Source organism: Oncorhynchus clarkii, chromosome 1, assembly GCF_045791955.1.
Source record: "Oncorhynchus clarkii lewisi isolate Uvic-CL-2024 chromosome 1, UVic_Ocla_1.0, whole genome shotgun sequence".
Lineage (NCBI taxonomy): Eukaryota > Metazoa > Chordata > Actinopteri > Salmoniformes > Salmonidae > Oncorhynchus > Oncorhynchus clarkii.
The window spans coordinates 48,273,936-48,293,226 of record NC_092147.1 but is presented as its reverse complement, the minus strand read 5'-3'; the positions used below and the strand labels follow the sequence as shown (position 1 = coordinate 48,293,226).

The window sequence follows — 19,291 nt, the reverse complement described above, 5'->3', positions numbered from 1 at the left end:
AACACTTTTAAAAAAATATTTAACCGGTCTTCTCTTGATTAAAGTCTTACAGTTTTACTGCAAGATAGGAATTGCCACAATGTTTGTCCTTCAAATAATGTGTTTTATTAAAACCGATAAGCATAGGCTACTTAGTAGTTAACATTTACCTGAGAAGGTATTTGGGAATGCCTTGCCTTCTACCAGAAGACTGTTTTCATTAGCAACATTGCTAACGGCTACACAAGGTGTTAGACCCATGCACACACACAGGTGGGCAGTCTTGTTGTTTCCTCAGAATGTAGCAGGAAATTCGAATCACTGATGCACTCTGTTCGTGTCTTATGACAAACTTGGGCAAATGTAATAATATTGGGTAACACTTTACTTGACACGCATTGTCATAAAACTGTTGACACGTAGGCTATGGTGTAATGGACTGTTTTGCCATGTGGTAGGGTTTGTGGCTTTTGACAGTCTCATATAGGTGCCTAACCGGCCATAAAATAATGCAATACATTTGAAGTTGGAAGTTTACATACACTTAGGTTGGAGTCATTAAAACTAGTTTTTCAACCACTCCACAAATTTCTTGTTAACAAACTATAGTTTTGGCAAGTCGGTCGGTTATCTACTTTGTGCATGACATAAGTCATTTTCCCAAGAATTGTTTACAGACGTCACACTGCTCAGGAAGGATACGCGTTCTGTCTCCTAGAGATGAACGTACTTTGGTGCGAAAATTCCTTGTATGGAAACTGCTCGGCATCTGACCGTAAGGCACTACAGAGGGTAGTGTGAATGGCCCAGTACATCACTGGGGCCAAGCTTTCTGCCATCCAGGACCTATACATTAGGCGTGTCAGAGGAAAGCCCATAAAATTTCAGAGACTTCAGTCACCCAAGTCAGACTGTTTTCTCTGCCACCACACGTCAAGCGGTACACTGCTGCTACTCGTGTTTATTTTCTATGCATAGTCACTTCACCCCAACCTACATTTACAAATTACCTCAACTAACCTGTACACCCACACACTGACTCAGTACCGGTGCACACTGTGGATAGCCTCATTATTGTTATTCTTATTGTGTTACTTTTTATTGTTACTTTTTATTTTAGTATACTTGGTAAATACTTTCTTAACTCTTCTTGAACTGCACTGTTGGTTAAGGGCTTGTAAGTAAGCATTTCATAGTAAAGTCTACACTTTTAAAAATTGATACCGATATTTAAGATTTTTGCTGCCTTTTAAGCATTCTAGTACAGTTAAATAGTTAACACACGGACACAGATGTCTAAGGCATTGCATCTTAGTTCTGGAGGCCTCACTACAGTCCCTGGTGCGAATCCAGGCTGTATCTGGTCGTGTTTGGGAGTCCCATAGGGCAGCACACAATTGGCCCAGCGTCGTCTGGGTTTGGCCGGGGCTGGCCGTCATTGTAAATAAGAACTTGTTCTTAACTGACTTGCCTAGTTAAATTAAGGTTACTCTCACACACACTGACCAAAAAGTTATTTTGCTGGCATTTACCTGTAAAACAATCAAAACCATTTGATTATTTCACAGTTGTTGTGAGGACGTTGGTAAAATGGAAAAAAAATGCAGTCAGGCGCAGGACACAGTTCTGAGTAATCATCCAAAATAAGTAAGATTCCAACAAGGAACAAATACAATAATCCCAAGCATGAACAACGAGAACCCACATGACAAACAATAACGCACAACAGAGAGGGAAATCATAGGGTTAAATAAGGAACATAATTAATGCAATAGAAGCCAGGTGTGTATGATCAAGACAAAACAAAACGAAAATGAAACATAGATCGGTGGTGTCTGGAAAGCCGGTGACGTCGACCGCCGAACACCGCCCGAAGAAGGAGAGGGACCAACTTCGGCCGAAGTCGTGACAGTTGTTTCATTCTCAATCAGGATTGCATCATACATGTCAAGCAGTGAAGTTTCAGCTCTGTCTGTCTGTGGCCTCTTCCTCGGTGCACTCTATCACTGTGTCCGTTTCCATCTTGACCAGCTGTGTATGTAACATTTCACGTCAACCCTGTTTCTTGTCTGCATCAAAGTAGCGGTCCTTGTACATAGCATCTTGCATGGTGGTGACACAGTAAAGAGAGAATGCCACTGAATCACTTGTTCACAGCCTGTGTGGGCAAACTGTTGTCAAGGGCAACTGTTTCAATCGCCAATGTGAGCCAGTAAAAACATCCACCTCATCGGGAAAAGGGGCCATCTTCACTCCATAGTAACTAGTCAGCATTAACATCGCACACTAGCTGCTAGCTAACTGTTTAGCTTAGCATTGACGAAGTCAGAATGGGCATGCTTACTCCACTATTGTGACAGAATCAGTGGTGTTAGAATTTGGAATTAGAATAAGAATACTACACTGAACAAAAATGTAAACGCAACATGTAAAGTGTTTGTCCCATGTTTCATGAGCTGAAAAAAAAGATCCCAGAAATGTTCCATACGCACAAACTGTTCCATATGCTTGAAGCTTATCTCAAATTTTGTGCACATTTGTTTACATCCCTGCCAGTTTTGTTGAGCAGGCGTTTCAGTGCCATGACAGAGGGGTATCACGTCTGCTGCAGGCGCAGTTGATGAGCTTATTTCTCAAGTCATTTGTTCGAATGGAGCTAGCTAGTGTGTCCATGTTTCAAACATGTTCTCAAATGCCATTGAATTGGCAGCAGCGGTATGACAACCAGCATATTCATGAGCATGCAATACGACTTTCCTCAGTTCGAAATCCTCGATGACCCACTGTGCTGTCAGACTCAGCATGCTCATGGGGAGATATCGCTGGTCCAAATGTCAGTCGTTAAGATAATAACAGTGACGCTATTACTGTGTAAGTCCGGTAGGGCAACATCTGAAAAATAGTTTAAAAAATAAATGTAAAAGTGTGCTGTTGCTCGACCAGTCGGCGAAAGCCAACATCTCCCACAACAGAGAAAGGTTGATTGTCAAGGGCAATGGATTCCATTATCTTGGCGTTAATGGATTTCGCCTTTGAGTTGTCTCGCCGAAATTTCCTTACTCTTTCAAATGACTGCTCGACTTGTTGACTGCTCGATCCACACAGCAGACATTGTGGGCTAGGTTAGGAATGCTGTGGAATGCTATGTTCACCTATATCTTACCATGGTGATTTAGCCTCGGTAGGGCCAGTTTTAGAGAGGTTAATGTAGTCATTAGTTTATATAGCCTTTAGCCAAATATACAATTCAATATTGTACCAGTAACTGCCAAAATAATGGAAACTCTTAAGTAAAGGAGGGATACAAAGTAAGGTGCTTCCAACGTTAATTAAGCAATTAACATCCCATCATGCTTAGGGTCATATATAAAAATGCTGGGCAGCCCATTATTTTGGCTACCATGGCTATGCCCCCATAGGATGACAATGCCTCCATCCACAGGGCATGAGTGGTCACTGAATGGTTTGATGAGCATGAAAACAATGTAAACCATATGTCATGGCCATCTCAGACACCAGATCTTAACCCATTTGAACACTTATGGGAGATTCCAGAGCGGTGCCTGAGACTGCAATTTCCACCACCATCAACAAAACACCAAATTATGGAATTTATTGTGGAAGAATTGTGTTGCATCCCTCCAATAGATTTCCAGACGCTTGCAGAATCAATGCCAATGTGTATTGAAGCTGTTCTTTGCTCGTGGTGGTCCAACGTCCTATTAAGACACTTTATGTTGGTGTTTCCTTTATTTTGGCAGTTACGTGTATGTTGGAATTCTTAGGCTTTACCTTCCATCAAGCTCTCATTGCATCTGTTGTGTTCCTTGGCTCTTCAAACAGTTCTGGAACATACACTTCTGCAATTATTTGCATTTATTATGTCAAACAGTCAATCTGTCAAGTGAATTTTCATGCATGGAACGAAAACATAAGTAATAACCAGTGTTTTCCACAAGTACATAGAGTAGTCAGCCAAATAGAAGAAGTAGCTGTTTGGGGGGGCTTTTGCCAAATGAGCTCTGTTTTGGTGGTCTCTGGTACATTCTACTGCCTTGACATCTGAAATACACAGCAAAACGATTGAATACTTTATCGAGTTTACAAACATTTGTAGTGGTATTGTGACATGACTTTACAATTGCAATTACTGAAAATGTATGAAATCAGTGTATTGTTAGTAGTTTTGGATATTGTCTAGGTCTTTATGATCAGGACTATTAGGGGAAGAAATAGAACATGCAACACTTTTAAAAAAATATTTAACCGGTCTTCTCTTGATTAAAGTCTTACAGTTTTACTGCAAGATAGGAATTGCCACAATGTTTGTCCTTCAAATAATGTGTTTTATTAAAACCGATAAGCATAGGCTACTTAGTAGTTAACATTTACCTGAGAAGGTATTTGGGAATGCCTTGCCTTCTACCAGAAGACTGTTTTCATTAGCAACATTGCTAACGGCTACACAAGGTGTTAGACCCATGCACACACACAGGTGGGCAGTCTTGTTGTTTCCTCAGAATGTAGCAGGAAATTCGAATCACTGATGCACTCTGTTCGTGTCTTATGACAAACTTGGGCAAATGTAATAATATTGGGTAACACTTTACTTGACACGCATTGTCATAAAACTGTTGACACGTAGGCTATGGTGTAATGGACTGTTTTGCCATGTGGTAGGGTTTGTGGCTTTTGACAGTCTCATATAGGTGCCTAACCGGCCATAAAATAATGCAATACATTTGAAGTTGGAAGTTTACATACACTTAGGTTGGAGTCATTAAAACTAGTTTTTCAACCACTCCACAAATTTCTTGTTAACAAACTATAGTTTTGGCAAGTCGGTCGGTTATCTACTTTGTGCATGACATAAGTCATTTTCCCAAGAATTGTTTACAGACGTCACACTGCTCAGGAAGGATACGCGTTCTGTCTCCTAGAGATGAACGTACTTTGGTGCGAAAATTCCTTGTATGGAAACTGCTCGGCATCTGACCGTAAGGCACTACAGAGGGTAGTGTGAATGGCCCAGTACATCACTGGGGCCAAGCTTTCTGCCATCCAGGACCTATACATTAGGCGTGTCAGAGGAAAGCCCATAAAATTTCAGAGACTTCAGTCACCCAAGTCAGACTGTTTTCTCTGCCACCACAAGTCAAGCGGTACACTGCTGCTACTCGTGTTTATTTTCTATGCATAGTCACTTCACCCCAAACTACATTTACAAATTACCTCAACTAACCTGTACACCCACACACTGACTCAGTACCGGTGCACACTGTGGATAGCCTCATTATTGTTATTCTTATTGTGTTACTTTTTATTGTTACTTTTTATTTTAGTCTACTTGGTAAATACTTTCTTAACTCTTCTTGAACTGCACTGTTGGTTAAGGGCTTGTAAGTAAGCATTTCATAGTAAAGTCTACACTTTTAAAAATTGATACCGATATTTAAGATTTTAGCTGCCTTTTAAGCATTCTAGTACAGTTAAATAGTTAACACACGGACACAGATGTCTAAGGCATTGCATCTTAGTTCTGGAGGCGTCACTACAATCCCTGGTGCGAATTCAGGCTGTATCTGGTCGTGTTTGGGAGTCCCATAGGGCAGCACACAATTGGCCCAGCGTCGTCTGGGTTTGGCCGGGGCTGGCCGTCATTGTAAATAAGAACTTGTTCTTAACTGACTTGCCTAGTTAAATTAAGGTTACTCTCACACACACTGACCAAAAAGTTATTTTGTTGGCATTTACCTGTAAAACAATCAAAACCATTTGATTATTTCACAGTTGTTGTGAGGACGTTGGTAAAATGGAAAAAAAATGCAGTCAGGCGCAGGACACAGTTCTGAGTAATCATCCAAAATAAGTAAGATTCCAACAAGGAACAAATAGAATAATCCCAAGCATGAACAACGAGAACCCACATGACAAACAATAACGCACAACAGAGAGGGAAATCATAGGGTTAAATAAGGAACATAATTAATGCAATAGAAGCCAGGTGTGTATGATCAAGACAAAACAAAACGAAAATGAAACATAGATCGGTGGTGTCTACCGCCGAACACCGCCCGAAGAAGGAGAGGGACCAACTTCGGCCGAAGTCGTGACAGTTGTTTCATTCTCAATCAGGATTGCATCATACATGTCAAGCAGTGAAGTTTCAGCTCTGTCTGTCTGTGGCCTCTTCCTCGGTGCACTCTATCACTGTGTCCGTTTCCATCTTGACCAGCTGTGTATGTAACATTTCACGTCAACCCTGTTTCTTGTCTGCATCAAAGTAGCGGTCCTTGTACATAGCATCTTGCATGGTGGTGACACAGTAAAGAGAGAATGCCACTGAATCACTTGTTCACAGCCTGTGTGGGCAAACTGTTGTCAAGGGCAACTGTTTCAATCGCCAATGTGAGCCAGTAAAAACATCCACCTCATCGGGAAAAGGGGCCATCTTCACTCCATAGTAACTAGTCAGCATTAACATCGCACACTAGCTGCTAGCTAACTGTTTAGCTTAGCATTGACGAAGTCAGAATGGGCATGCTTACTCCACTATTGTGACAGAATCAGTGGTGTTAGAATTTGGAATTAGAATAAGAATACTACACTGAACAAAAATGTAAACGCAACATGTAAAGTGTTTGTCCCATGTTTCATGAGCTGAAAAAAAAGATCCCAGAAATGTTCCATACGCACAAACTGTTCCATATGCTTGAAGCTTATCTCAAATTTTGTGCACATTTGTTTACATCCCTGCCAGTTTTGTTGAGCAGGCGTTTCAGTGCCATGACAGAGGGGTATCACGTCTGCTGCAGGCGCAGTTGATGAGCTTATTTCTCAAGTCATTTGTTCGAATGGAGCTAGCTAGTGTGTCCATGTTTCAAACATGTTCTCAAATGCCATTGAATTGGCAGCAGCGGTATGACAACCAGCATATTCATGAGCATGCAATACGACTTTCCTCAGTTCGAAATCCTCGATGACCCACTGTGCTGTCAGACTCAGCATGCTCATGGGGAGATATCGCTGGTCCAAATGTCAGTCGTTAAGATAATAACAGTGACGCTATTACTGTGTAAGTCCGGTAGGGCAACATCTGAAAAATAGTTTAAAAAATAAATGTAAAAGTGTGCTGTTGCTCGACCAGTCGGCGAAAGCCAACATCTCCCACAACAGAGAACGGTTGATTGTCAAGGGCAATGGATTCCATTATCTTGGCGTTAATGGATTTCGCCTTTGAGTTGTCTCGCCGAAATTTCCTTACTCTTTCAAATGACTGCTCGACTTGTTGACTGCTCGATCCACACAGCAGACATTGTGGGCTAGGTTAGGAATGCTGTGGAATGCTATGTTCACCTATATCTTACCATGGTGATTTAGCCTCAGTAGGGCCAGTTTTAGAGAGGTTAATGTAGTCATTAGTTTATATAGCCTTTAGCCAAATATACAATTCAATATTGTACCAGTAACTGCCAAAATAATGGAAACTCTTAAGTAAAGGAGGGATACAAAGTAAGGTGCTTCCAACGTTAATTAAGCAATTAACATCCCATCATGCTTAGGGTCATATATAAAAATGCTGGGCAGCCCATTATTTTGGCTACCATGGCTATGCCCCCATAGGATGACAATGCCCCCATCCACAGGGCATGAGTGGTCACTGAATGGTTTGATGAGCATGAAAGCAATGTAAACCATATGTCATGGCCATCTCAGACACCAGATCTTAACCCATTTGAACACTTATGGGAGATTCCAGAGCGGTGCCTGAGACTGCAATTTCCACCACCATCAACAAAACACCAAATTATGGAATTTATTGTGGAAGAATTGTGTTGCATCCCTCCAATAGATTTCCAGACGCTTGCAGAATCAATGCCAATGTGTATTGAAGCTGTTCTTTGCTCGTGGTGGTCCAACGTCCTATTAAGACACTTTATGTTGGTGTTTCCTTTATTTTGGCAGTTACGTGTATGTTGGAATTCTTAGGCTTTACCTTCCATCAAGCTCTCATTGCATCTGTTGTGTTCCTTGGCTCTTCAAACAGTTCTGGAACATACACTTCTGCAATTATTTGCATTTATTATGTCAAACAGTCAATCTGTCAAGTGAATTTTCATGCATGGAACGAAAACATAAGTAATAACCAGTGTTTTCCACAAGTACATAGAGTAGTCAGCCAAATAGAAGAAGTAGCTGTTTGGGGGGGCTTTTGCCAAATGAGCTCTGTTTTGGTGGTCTCTGGTACATTCTACTGCCTTGACATCTGAAATACACAGCAAAACGATTGAATACTTTATCGAGTTTACAAACATTTGTAGTGGTATTGTGACATGACTTTACAATTGCAATTACTGAAAATGTATGAAATCAGTGTATTGTTAGTAGTTTTGGATATTGTCTAGGTCTTTATGATCAGGACTATTAGGGGAAGTAATAGAACATGCAACACTTTTAAAAAAATATTTAACCGGTCTTCTCTTGATTAAAGTCTTACAGTTTTACTGCAAGATAGGAATTGCCACAATGTTTGTCCTTCAAATAATGTGTTTTATTAAAACCGATAAGCATAGGCTACTTAGTAGTTAACATTTACCTGAGAAGGTATTTGGGAATGCCTTGCCTTCTACCAGAAGACTGTTTTCATTAGCAACATTGCTAACGGCTACACAAGGTGTTAGACCCATGCACACACACAGGTGGGCAGTCTTGTTGTTTCCTCAGAATGTAGCAGGAAATTCGAATCACTGATGCACTCTGTTCGTGTCTTATGACAAACTTGGGCAAATGTAATAATATTGGGTAACACTTTACTTGACACGCATTGTCATAAAACTGTTGACACGTAGGCTATGGTGTAATGGACTGTTTTGCCATGTGGTAGGGTTTGTGGCTTTTGACAGTCTCATATAGGTGCCTAACCGGCCATAAAATAATGCAATACATTTGAAGTTGGAAGTTTACATACACTTAGGTTGGAGTCATTAAAACTAGTTTTTCAACCACTCCACAAATTTCTTGTTAACAAACTATAGTTTTGGCAAGTCGGTCGGTTATCTACTTTGTGCATGACATAAGTCATTTTCCCAAGAATTGTTTACAGACGTCACACTGCTCAGGAAGGATACGCGTTCTGTCTCCTAGAGATGAACGTACTTTGGTGCGAAAGGTGCAAATCAATCCCAGAACAACAGCAAAGGACCTTGTGAAGATGCTGCCGGAAACGGGTACAAAAGTATCTATATCCACAGTTAAACGAATCCTATATCGACATAACCTGAAAGGCCGCTCAGCAAGGAAGAAGCCACTGCTCCAAAACCGCCATAAAAAGCCAGATTGTGATTTGCAACTGCACATGGGGACAAAGATCATACTTTTTGGAGAAATGACCTCTGAAGCACGGTGGTGGCAGCATCATGTTGTGCTTTGCTGCAGGAGGGACGGGTGCACTTCACAAAATAGATGGCATCATGAGGATGGACAATTATGTGGATAGATTGAAGCAACATCTCAAGACATTAGTTAGGAAGTTAAAACTTGGTCGCAAATGGGTCTTCCAAATGGACAATGACCCCAAGCATACTTCTAAAGTTGTTGCAAAATGGCTTAAGGACAACAAAGTCAAGGTATTGGAGTGGCCATCACAAAGCCCTGACATCAATCCCATAGAAAATTTGTGGGCAGAACTGAAAAAGCATGTGTGAGCTAGGAGACCTACAAACCTGACTCCGTTACACCAGCTCTGTCAGGAGGAATGGGCCAAAATTCACCCAACTTATTGTGGGAAGCTTGTGGAAGGCTGCCTGAAAAGTTTGACCAAAGTTAAACAATTTAAAGGCAAAGCTACCAAATACTAATTGAGTGTATGTAAACTTATGAACCACTGGGAATGTGACAAATGAAATAAATCATTCTCTACTATTATTTTGACATTTTACATTCTTAAAATAAGGTGGAAATCCTAACTGCCCTAAAACTATTAGTAGGATTAAATGTCAGGAATCGTGAAAAACTGAGTTTATATGCGTTTGGCTGAGGTGTATGTAAACTTCCGACTTGAACTGTATACGTTTCATTTAGTACCTTGACTTCTAAGTGCCTTTTCCACTGTGAATCTTGTAACTGTTACGTATGGTTTCCAGGTGTGTGTGTGAAACAACCTTCCCTTTGGGCGGCTCCTGAGGGCATCGACCTAGAGGAAAGGTCGGCAAACCTGCTCCTGCGGCACTCCATGTTTTTGATTTAACAGGGCAGGAAGACCAGGTGTGTTGAATTTAGGCACACTGAACTTATCAATTAGCTCAGTTGGTCAGGTGTGGTGCCTAGTTGGAACAAAATCCTGCAGTACCTGCGGCCCTCCAGGAACAGGGTTGTCTACCCCTGACCTAGAGTATCATCTCAACCAATCTTCCTCATTACAAGCACCATCTAATACTTACTATTTTGATGGGATTTGATGGGGATTAATTCCAGGGGCCTTTAGATGAACACACTGTGGCTAATTTCACTATAAATTCCACTAAATCCAACTGACTGATTTTACAATGGTTTCCAAGGCTCTTTTAGTTTTGTTCTTGGATGTTCTGGCAACATGAAAAGGAAAGCCCTGCACACTGTATACTGGGTCTTTCTGTCCTGTTCGTGGGTACTAATTAACCCAGCACCTAAGTTTTTTTATTAGGATATGATTGTGCGTATGACTATGACATCTGGCAATATCCCATTCTCTATGTTCTCCTTTTTTGACTTTCTCTCTAGTGTGGACGCCCATTGCTGTGACCGTGGTTTTGGTGGCTGCAGCCACATTATGCAAGGAGCAGGGAATCACAGTCATTGCCATGAGGTGTTTGTTGCACAAGGGGTAAGACATCGCGGGCCAGCGCCGGTAACCTCACTCCACACTGCAACACGCTGTTGCTCCAACCATCACACTGCACGGTCACGCCCTCACTCAAAACCCCAGTAATAGATTTGAGTTATGAGACCTTTTTTTTTTTTTTTAACTGGCTGGCTCCCATTTTTACCACAAAAAGGGTACTTGAGATGGAATGATGGTGAGCAGCTGTTTTGTCGGCTATCCTTCCCCTTGATCAAAAATAGACAAATTAGTTACATGACACAAAACCATCAGAGAGCCAAAGCCAGAGGCCTTCATTTTGAAAAAGTTTCCTAACTATTAAAGATTCTTGATTCATCTGGGTATACAGTGCATTCGGAAAGTATTCAGACCCATGACTTTTTCCACATTTTGTTACGTTACAGCCTTATTCTGAAATTGATTCAATTCATGTTTTTCCTCAATCTACACACAATTGATTGACACAGCTAGACAGGTTTTTAGATTTTTTTTTACAAATGTATAACAAAAAAACTTCTTTACATAATTATTCTGACCCTTTGCTATGAGACTCAATTGATCTCAGGTGCATCCTGTTTCCATTGATCATCCTTGAGATGTTTCGACAACTTGATTGGAGTCCACCTATTGTAAATTCAATTGATTTGACATGATTTGGAGAAGGTCTACACAAGGTCCCACAGTTGACAGTGCATGTCAGAGCAAAAACCAAGCCATGAGGTCGAAATAATTGTCCGTAGACCTCCGAGACAGGGTTGTGTCGAGGCACAGATCTGGGGAAGGGTCCCAAAAAATGTCTGCAGCATTGAAGGTCCCTTAGAACACAGTGGCCTCCATCATTCTTAAATAGGAGTTTGGAACCACCAAGACTCTTAGAGTTGGCCGCCCGGCCAAACTGAGCAATCTGTGGAGAAGGGCCGTGATCAGGGAGGTGACCAAGAACCCGATGGTCACTGACAGAGCTCCAGAGTTCCTCTGTAGATTTGGGTGAACCTTCCAGAAGGACAACCATCTCTGCAGCACTCCACCAATCAGGCCTTTTGTGGTAGAGTGGCCAGACAGAAGCCACTCCTCAGTAGATGGCATATGACAGCCTGCTTGGAGTTTGCCAAAAGGCACCTGAAGGACTCTGATCATGAGAAACAAGATTCTCTGGTCTGATGAATCCAGGATTTAAATATTTGGCCTGAATGCCAAGCGTCACATGTGGAGGAAACCTGGCACCATCCCTACAGTGAAGCATGGTGGTGGCAGCGTCATGCTGAAAGCTGAACGGAGCAAAGTACAGAGATATCCTTGATGAAAACCTGCTCCAGAGAGCTTAGGACCCCAGACTTTGGCAAAGGTTCACCTTCCAACAGGACAATGAGCCTAAGCACACAGCCAAGAAAACGCAGGAGTGGCTTTGGGACAAGTCTCTGAATGTCCTTGAGTGGTCCAGCCAGAGCCCGGACTAGAACCCGATCTAACAACTCTGGAGAGACCTTAAAATAGCTGTGCAGCGACGCTCCCCACCCAACCTGACAGAGCTTGAGAGGATCTGCAGAGAATAATGTGAGAAACTCCCCAAATACAGGTGTGCCAAGCTTGTAGTGCCATACCCAAGAAGATTTGAGGCTGTAATTTCTGTCAAAGGTGCTTCAACAAAGTACAGAGTAAAGGGTCTGATTACTTATGTAAATGTGATATTTCAGTTTTTTTTTGCAAAAATTTCTAAAATCCTGTTTTTGCTTTGTCGTAATGGGGTGTTGTGTGTAGATTGATAGGAACAAAATCTATAATCCATTTTAGAATAAGGCTGTAACGTATCAAAATGTGGAAAAGTCAAGGGGTCTGAATACTTTCCGAATGCACTGTAAATTATCAGTGTTTCTCAACCGGAGGTCGACTAGACTGGAATGAAAAAGCTAAAGTACACAACTGGCCTCACCCCATCATGATTCCCATTTTACTGATCAGTCAGTTAATTATTTCTCTTTCTCTCCCTCCCCCCCACACACACTACCCATGCTGCTCCAGGTGCTGAGGGGTAAAGATGGTTTCCCCTACGCCGTCCTGCAGACACTCCTCAAGCTCGTAATCCTCATCATCAGCACCTTGCTGCTGGTCATTATCAGGGTACAGGTCATCCAATCACAGCTTCCCGTCTTTACCAGGTGGGTGGAGCCGTGGATGTGTTTCCGTGGCAACATACAATTATTTTTTCTATTGAAATCTAGATTCTCTGTTCTGCTCATTGTAGCCCTGCCACTTGGAACAGTACATTGTCTGTTACCCAATCAATGAACATTGTTCGCCCTTAAAAGTGTAGGCCTAGATACAGTGAGAAATAAATTTTGTTTACAAGATCGATTGAGCAACCAAATACATATTGGACCTGCATTTAAGGCGGCAAAATATTTTCTTTGTGGTTTGAAGGGCAGTTGTTGCAGTTCCCGTGATAGCATGGAGCAGACATACAGGCTCTTCTGATGACTGCTTTCTTAGTGGTGAAACCAACCGCCACAAGTCAAGTGGAAATGGAACACAAACAAGGGCATAATTCACACATGGCTAGAGGACAAACTCATTTATATCAGATCTATTATCCATCATTTGATTGCGCAATTTGTCTTAAAAACAAAATAAATTGCATTGCAGTGTGAACATAGTGTCACCGGCATCTTTTTGGTGAGTATAGTAATTACAGACCGGTTTGAGCTGTGCTTTGTGGTGGTGGAAAACATTCCTATGTCATGGCGCCAATGTGCCGACATTCGCTAAAACATTGTTCTCCACATCTGGGAAAGTTACCAGGACCCCATTCCAGAGGACCATTAGCATAGAACAGGCGTGGCCTGGTTTTCACTTTTCCCTAATGGTTACAAGTGGTTACAACTGTCCAGTGTATTTTAAAAGGATACTGAGTACAAAGTGCTAACCACCCAGCTTTGTAGTAGTTAGGTCTATTTCCCTGTATTTGAGAGGAGCTAGCTACTGTACCCGGAAACTCCAAGCAATTGCAATAAGCTAACAATAACCTGATGTCAATTATCTTCAAACTTCAAATGCAGAGACATAAATTGTACCCTTGCAGTATTTAATGTTAATATGCGTGGGGATTGGACCTTATCCTATGTCAGTGGTCGGCTGTACATGAAACATGTCTTGCATAATGTAAAGGTTACAACATGTTACAAAGAGGTTACCGTCCAGTGTACATTAAACCATGTATGGGGTTGGGGTCCTAGCCTATGTAATTGGTCATCTATGCAGTGAAATGTGTCTTGTATTTCACAGCTTGAGAGGTTAGTCACTGTGGCCCTGTGACTGGGGTATTTGTAGGGAGGCGAAGCGGTTGTTAAAAGTATTGGGAAATAGAACCCGCATTGATGGATATGTTGCAGACATATCTAGAAACTAAGTCCTGGATGATCAGATTCTATAATTCCCCAATAGAATGTGAAATATTGTTTTGGGTTCCAGGTATTAGCCTAAACAAGGTCAGGGAGTCAGAAGAACTCGGGAACATTTTAACATGACATTTTTTATTAATCTCCAATCACAGACATAAACAGCCTGATGGCATTTGATGGCATCATGCAGATAACATTCCTAAAGATTAGTTTCTATTAAAATTCTTCATCAATTAATCAACTGGCAGTCTCCAGATTGTATCGCATAATTAGTGTTAGCAGAAAAATAACCAGTTCCCAGACATAACAATGGTGCATATTTGGATAATCACAATATGTATGTGTGGGAGCTAGCAGTAATTGGTTTAACCCTTACAGATTACGTCTGAATGGTGCTCCTCAGAGCCATGGAGGCCCCATCACAAATGGCACCCAATTCCCTATATAATGCACTACTTTTGACCAAAGCCCTATGGGCCCTGGTGAAGAGTAGTGCACTACATTGGAAATTGGGAGCCATTTGTGACACACTATAATGCTCATGGTCCCGAAGAATGTGAGTCATGAATGCCAGTCCATTCAAAGTTATAAGGGAAAAGGATAAATAGGAGGTAGTGGAGGCTCTACAAAGATGACGGTAGCATACAGTATTTGTGCAAGGATGTTTCTTGAGTGCTAATAAGTGCTGAATTGGCACAAATTGGTTCTCAGAAAAAAAAAAACATCTTCTCAGTTACTCCTCTCGTCCACACCCTCCTGGTCTAGTCATGCGTATGCCTCCACTCACCCTCTTTGTGCCTGTTCCACTCTACTCCCTTTTCTTATTCACCTGACATTTGTCTTTCTCTATCACTTCCTCCTTCACCATGTTTGACAACCCAACTTGTATTAATTGTCCACTCACCCTCTCTCTCTTCCCCTCTCTTCCATTTACCATCCAAGATTTATTAACCCAACTTGTCAATTATTCTCTCTCTCTCTCTCTCCTCTCTCCTCCCTCCCTCCCTCCCTCCCTCCCTCCCTCCCTCCCTCCCTCCCTCCCTCCCTCCCTCCCTCCCTCCCTCCCTCCCTCCATGCTGGGAGTGATTGGTGCATGCTGGGAATTGTTTGAGTGAAGGAGTGCGTGTGTTGTGGAGAGTTAGATATTCACAACTTTCTTTCGGTTTGCTATTTCTTGGTGGCTTTTTTTTTTGGTTTTCTTCTGTGCATGATTAGGGTTATTATTATTATTATTTTTTTTTTGTGTTGTTGTGGTAGAATTAAGTATTTTGTCTTTCGTATAGAAATTACCCTGATTTTGGCGGGGATGGCAGCCCGTATGGGGATGCCGTCCCTGTCACTTCGGCACGGCTTTAGGTGTGTTACTGAAGCTACTGTCACGGTGGAGGAATTTCTGGTCGCCGTAGGAGAGAAGGTAGGCTATGAAAATATTGCTTATGCATCCCGGATGAATAAAGCTGTGGTGGTATTTCTTAAAGAAGACTGTCTGGTTGATCGGATGGTTGAGCATGGTGTAATTCTTAAAGGAATGTTTATTCAAGTTACGCCGCTTTTTTCTCCGTCAACCAGGGTAACGATTTCAAATGTACCACCGTTTATTCCAAATGAGCTATTGGAGCGCGAGTTATTGCGCTTTGGGAAGTTCGCCAGTTCAATTAAGGTTGTTCCGTTGGGTTGCAAACACCCGGCGTTGAAACAGGTAATGCTGTTATGCTAGTACAGGTAGTCAACGGTGTTTTGAGTGTGGGGATGTTGGTCATAAGCGACATGCTTGCCCGAAAAGGGAGAAGGCCGAGGGAGGGGCGCAGGTGGTCATCGTAACGCCTGGGCCCACTGATGTAGGGAGAGGTGGACCGACAGCGGTAGAGCAGCCACAAGCACCTGTTGCTGAGGAACAAGTTATCCGTGTTGAGGGCACGGGGTTGCAACTTGTATTAGAGGGAAATGTTATGCTACAGAAAAGTATGTATCTGAAGAGCCAGTTCATCAGACTGGTGAGGAGGTGCCCAGTACGAGTGCTGGGGTAAAGGAGGGGGTTCATGTGGAGCTAGGCTCCCAGGTAGTGGAGGAGATGCCCACTGTGAGTAACGGGGTACAGGAGGGGATTCATGTGGAGCTAGGCTCCCAGGGAGTGGAGGAGATGCCCACTGTGAGTAACAGGGTACAAGAGGGGGTTCATGTGGAGCTAGGCTCCCAGGGAGTGGAGGTGATGCCCACTAAGAGTGCTGGGGTTCATATAGAGCTAGGCTTCCAGGTAGTGGAGGAGATGCCCACTACGAGTAATGAGGTACAGGATGGTTTTCATGTGGAGCTAGGCTCCCAGGTAGTGGAGGAGATGCCCACTAAGAGTAATGAGGTACAGGAGGGTTTTCATGTGGAGCTAAGCTCCCAGGTAGTGGAGGAGATGCCCACTATGAGTAGTGATGTTCAGGTGGGGCTAGTCTCCCAGGTAGTGGAGGAGATGCCTGGTACGAGTGATGAGGTGCAAGTGGGGAGTGCTGAAAGGGAGGTGGTAGAGGGGAGTCAGTTGTCTGTGGTCTCAGCTGAGGATCAGGAGAATGATATGGATCTCTTTAGATATGACAGCTGCTGGTGAGGACTCAGTTTATGATCTAGAGGAGATAAATGAGTTTCTGGATCAGACTTTTGGGAAATCTGTCAAATTGGCAGATTATTTTGATGTTGATAAGTTTGTGAGGTCAGCTGTGATGTTACAGAAGACGGTGGGGTTAGACCAATTGAGTGAGAAGAAGCGGTTTCGCTTGAGGAAATTTATTACTGCTGTTGCAGCAGCAAAAGGTGGTGGGAAACGTGTTCAGGTTAAGAGAAGAAAAAAAAAATAATGATGATGATCATGCGTCATAGGGTGTCTTTTTTCTCGTTGGTTTCTCTGTGGTTTCTTCTGCTTTTCTTTTCTCTTTTCTATATGGAGGTACTAAGGGTAGGTTCTCTCAATATTAATGGGGGAAGGGACAGGAATAAGAGGGCTTGGGTATTAGAAGTAATAAAACAGAAAAGGCTTAATGTAGTTTTCCTACAGGAGACACACAGTGATGAGGAAAATGAGGTTGACTGGGGTATGTGGTGGGAGGGGCAGCATGTACTCAGTCATGGTACTAATTTCAGTGCTGGGGTGGCCATCTTGTTTTCCTCAGGCTTAGGGGTGACTGTGGTATCTACAACAGAGATTGTCAAGGGTCGGGTTTTATTGGTCAAGGTGGATGTTATGGGGTTTCTGTTTGTTTTTTTGAATGTTTATGCTCCGAATGAGGGTACAGAGCGTATTGCTATATTTGATCAAATAAAGGAAACCTTAAGACAGTGTGATCAAGAGGGGTGTATGGTTTTAGGGGGTGACTGGAACTGTACAGTGGATTTTACTGTTGATCGCACCGCTGAAGAACCTCACGTGCGGTCAGCCACTTGCCTGTCTGGCCTATTAACTGAGCTTGAGCTTTCTGATGTGTGGAGAGTAAGGAATGCAAAAGTTAGACAGTACACATGGCTAAAAATTAATGAAGGTCGTGTCAGTGCAGCAAGGTTAGACAGGTTGTATGTATCTGAGCAATACTGTAGTAGGGTTGGAAAGTGTGCCATTACTCCTGTGGGTTTCTCTGATCATCATATTGTTACTGTTGATATTCACTTGTCCTGTCCACGACGGTCATCGCCTTACTGGTATTTTAATGTTAAATTGTTACATGATGTCATGTTTTGTGACAGGTTTTTGTTGTTTTGGGAAAAATGGAGGGGTATAAAAGGGAATTTTGAGTCCTTGAGACAATGGTGGGAGGTTGGAAAGGCCCAAATACGAGTTTTTTGTCAACAGTATACTGCTCTGTCTCAAATTGAGGTTAAAGAGACTATCAAGGCCCTTGAACAGGACATCAAATCTACTGAATTGAAGCTGCTCACTCAGAACGACCCTGGACTAGTCATGAACTTACAGGACAAGAGACAGGACAAGAGACATGAACTGAGGTCGTTTCTGCATGAAAGAGTGAAGGGTGCCTTGATTAGGTCTCGTTTCGCTTCCCTCAAGGATATGGATGCTCCTAGCGCTTTTTTTTTCAACCTAGGACAGTCGAGATTTCAACGCAAACAGATGGTCTGCCTTCGTCTCCCTGATGGGAAGGTGACCACGAATGATATTGAAATGCGTCAACATGCCGTGGATTTTTACTCATCCCTTTATAAGTATTGTGACTCTTTATGTACTGAACAGTTGTTACACGGTCTTCCTCAATTGGGACCTGAGCAGAGAGTCGCATTGGACGCTGATATTACACTGCAAGAGCTGTCCACAGCAGTTATGCAGCTCTCAACAGTCCGAGCCCCTGGCATCGATGGTTTACCACCTGAGTTTTATAAGCACTTTTGGGGGTCTATTGGGGAGGATTTTTATGAAGTGCTGTGTGAATCTTTTCATGAGGGTTTTCTTCCTGTATCCTGTCAACGTGCGGTGCTTTCACTGTTGCCAAAAAAGGGGGGATTTGGCTCTCATAAAAAAATTGGAGACCTGTTGCCTTGCTGTGCGCAGAATACAAAATTGTTTCTAAATGTCTCTCAAACAGGTTGAAAGAGTATCTGGGATTGTTGATCCACAAGGACCAGTCCTACTGTGTACCTGATCGCTCTATTGTTGACAACTTGTTTCTGATAAGAGATGTTTTAGACATTTGTAAACTGTCTGATGTAAATGTGGGTTTACTTTCGTTGGATCAGGAGAAGGCTTTTGATCGTGTGGACCACCAGTACTTGTTTAAAACAATGAAAGCCTTTGGGTTTGGGGATGTTTTTCTGTCTTGTCTTTTCTGTGAATTCACTGTATGCTGGAGCCTCGTGTATGGTGAAGGTTGGTGGTGGTTTGAGTTGCCCCATCCCTGTCGAAAGGGGCTTCAGGCAGGGATGCCCAATTTCAGGGCAGTTATATAGTCTGGCGATTGAACCAATGCTTTGTTTTTTAAGAGCGAAGCTTACTGGTTTCTCTGTGCCAGGTGTAATGAAGGGTCCCACGATAGCACTGTCTGCGTATGCAGATGACGTGATCGTTTTTATT

At 42.5% G+C, this 19,291-nt stretch overlaps 1 pseudogene; it reads left to right on the top strand.

Annotated features, from left to right (window-relative positions):
* LOC139405771 (protein O-mannosyl-transferase TMTC3-like) overlaps nucleotides 1-19,291 on the top strand; it is an 83,225-nt pseudogene that overhangs the window by 15,658 nt on the left and 48,276 nt on the right.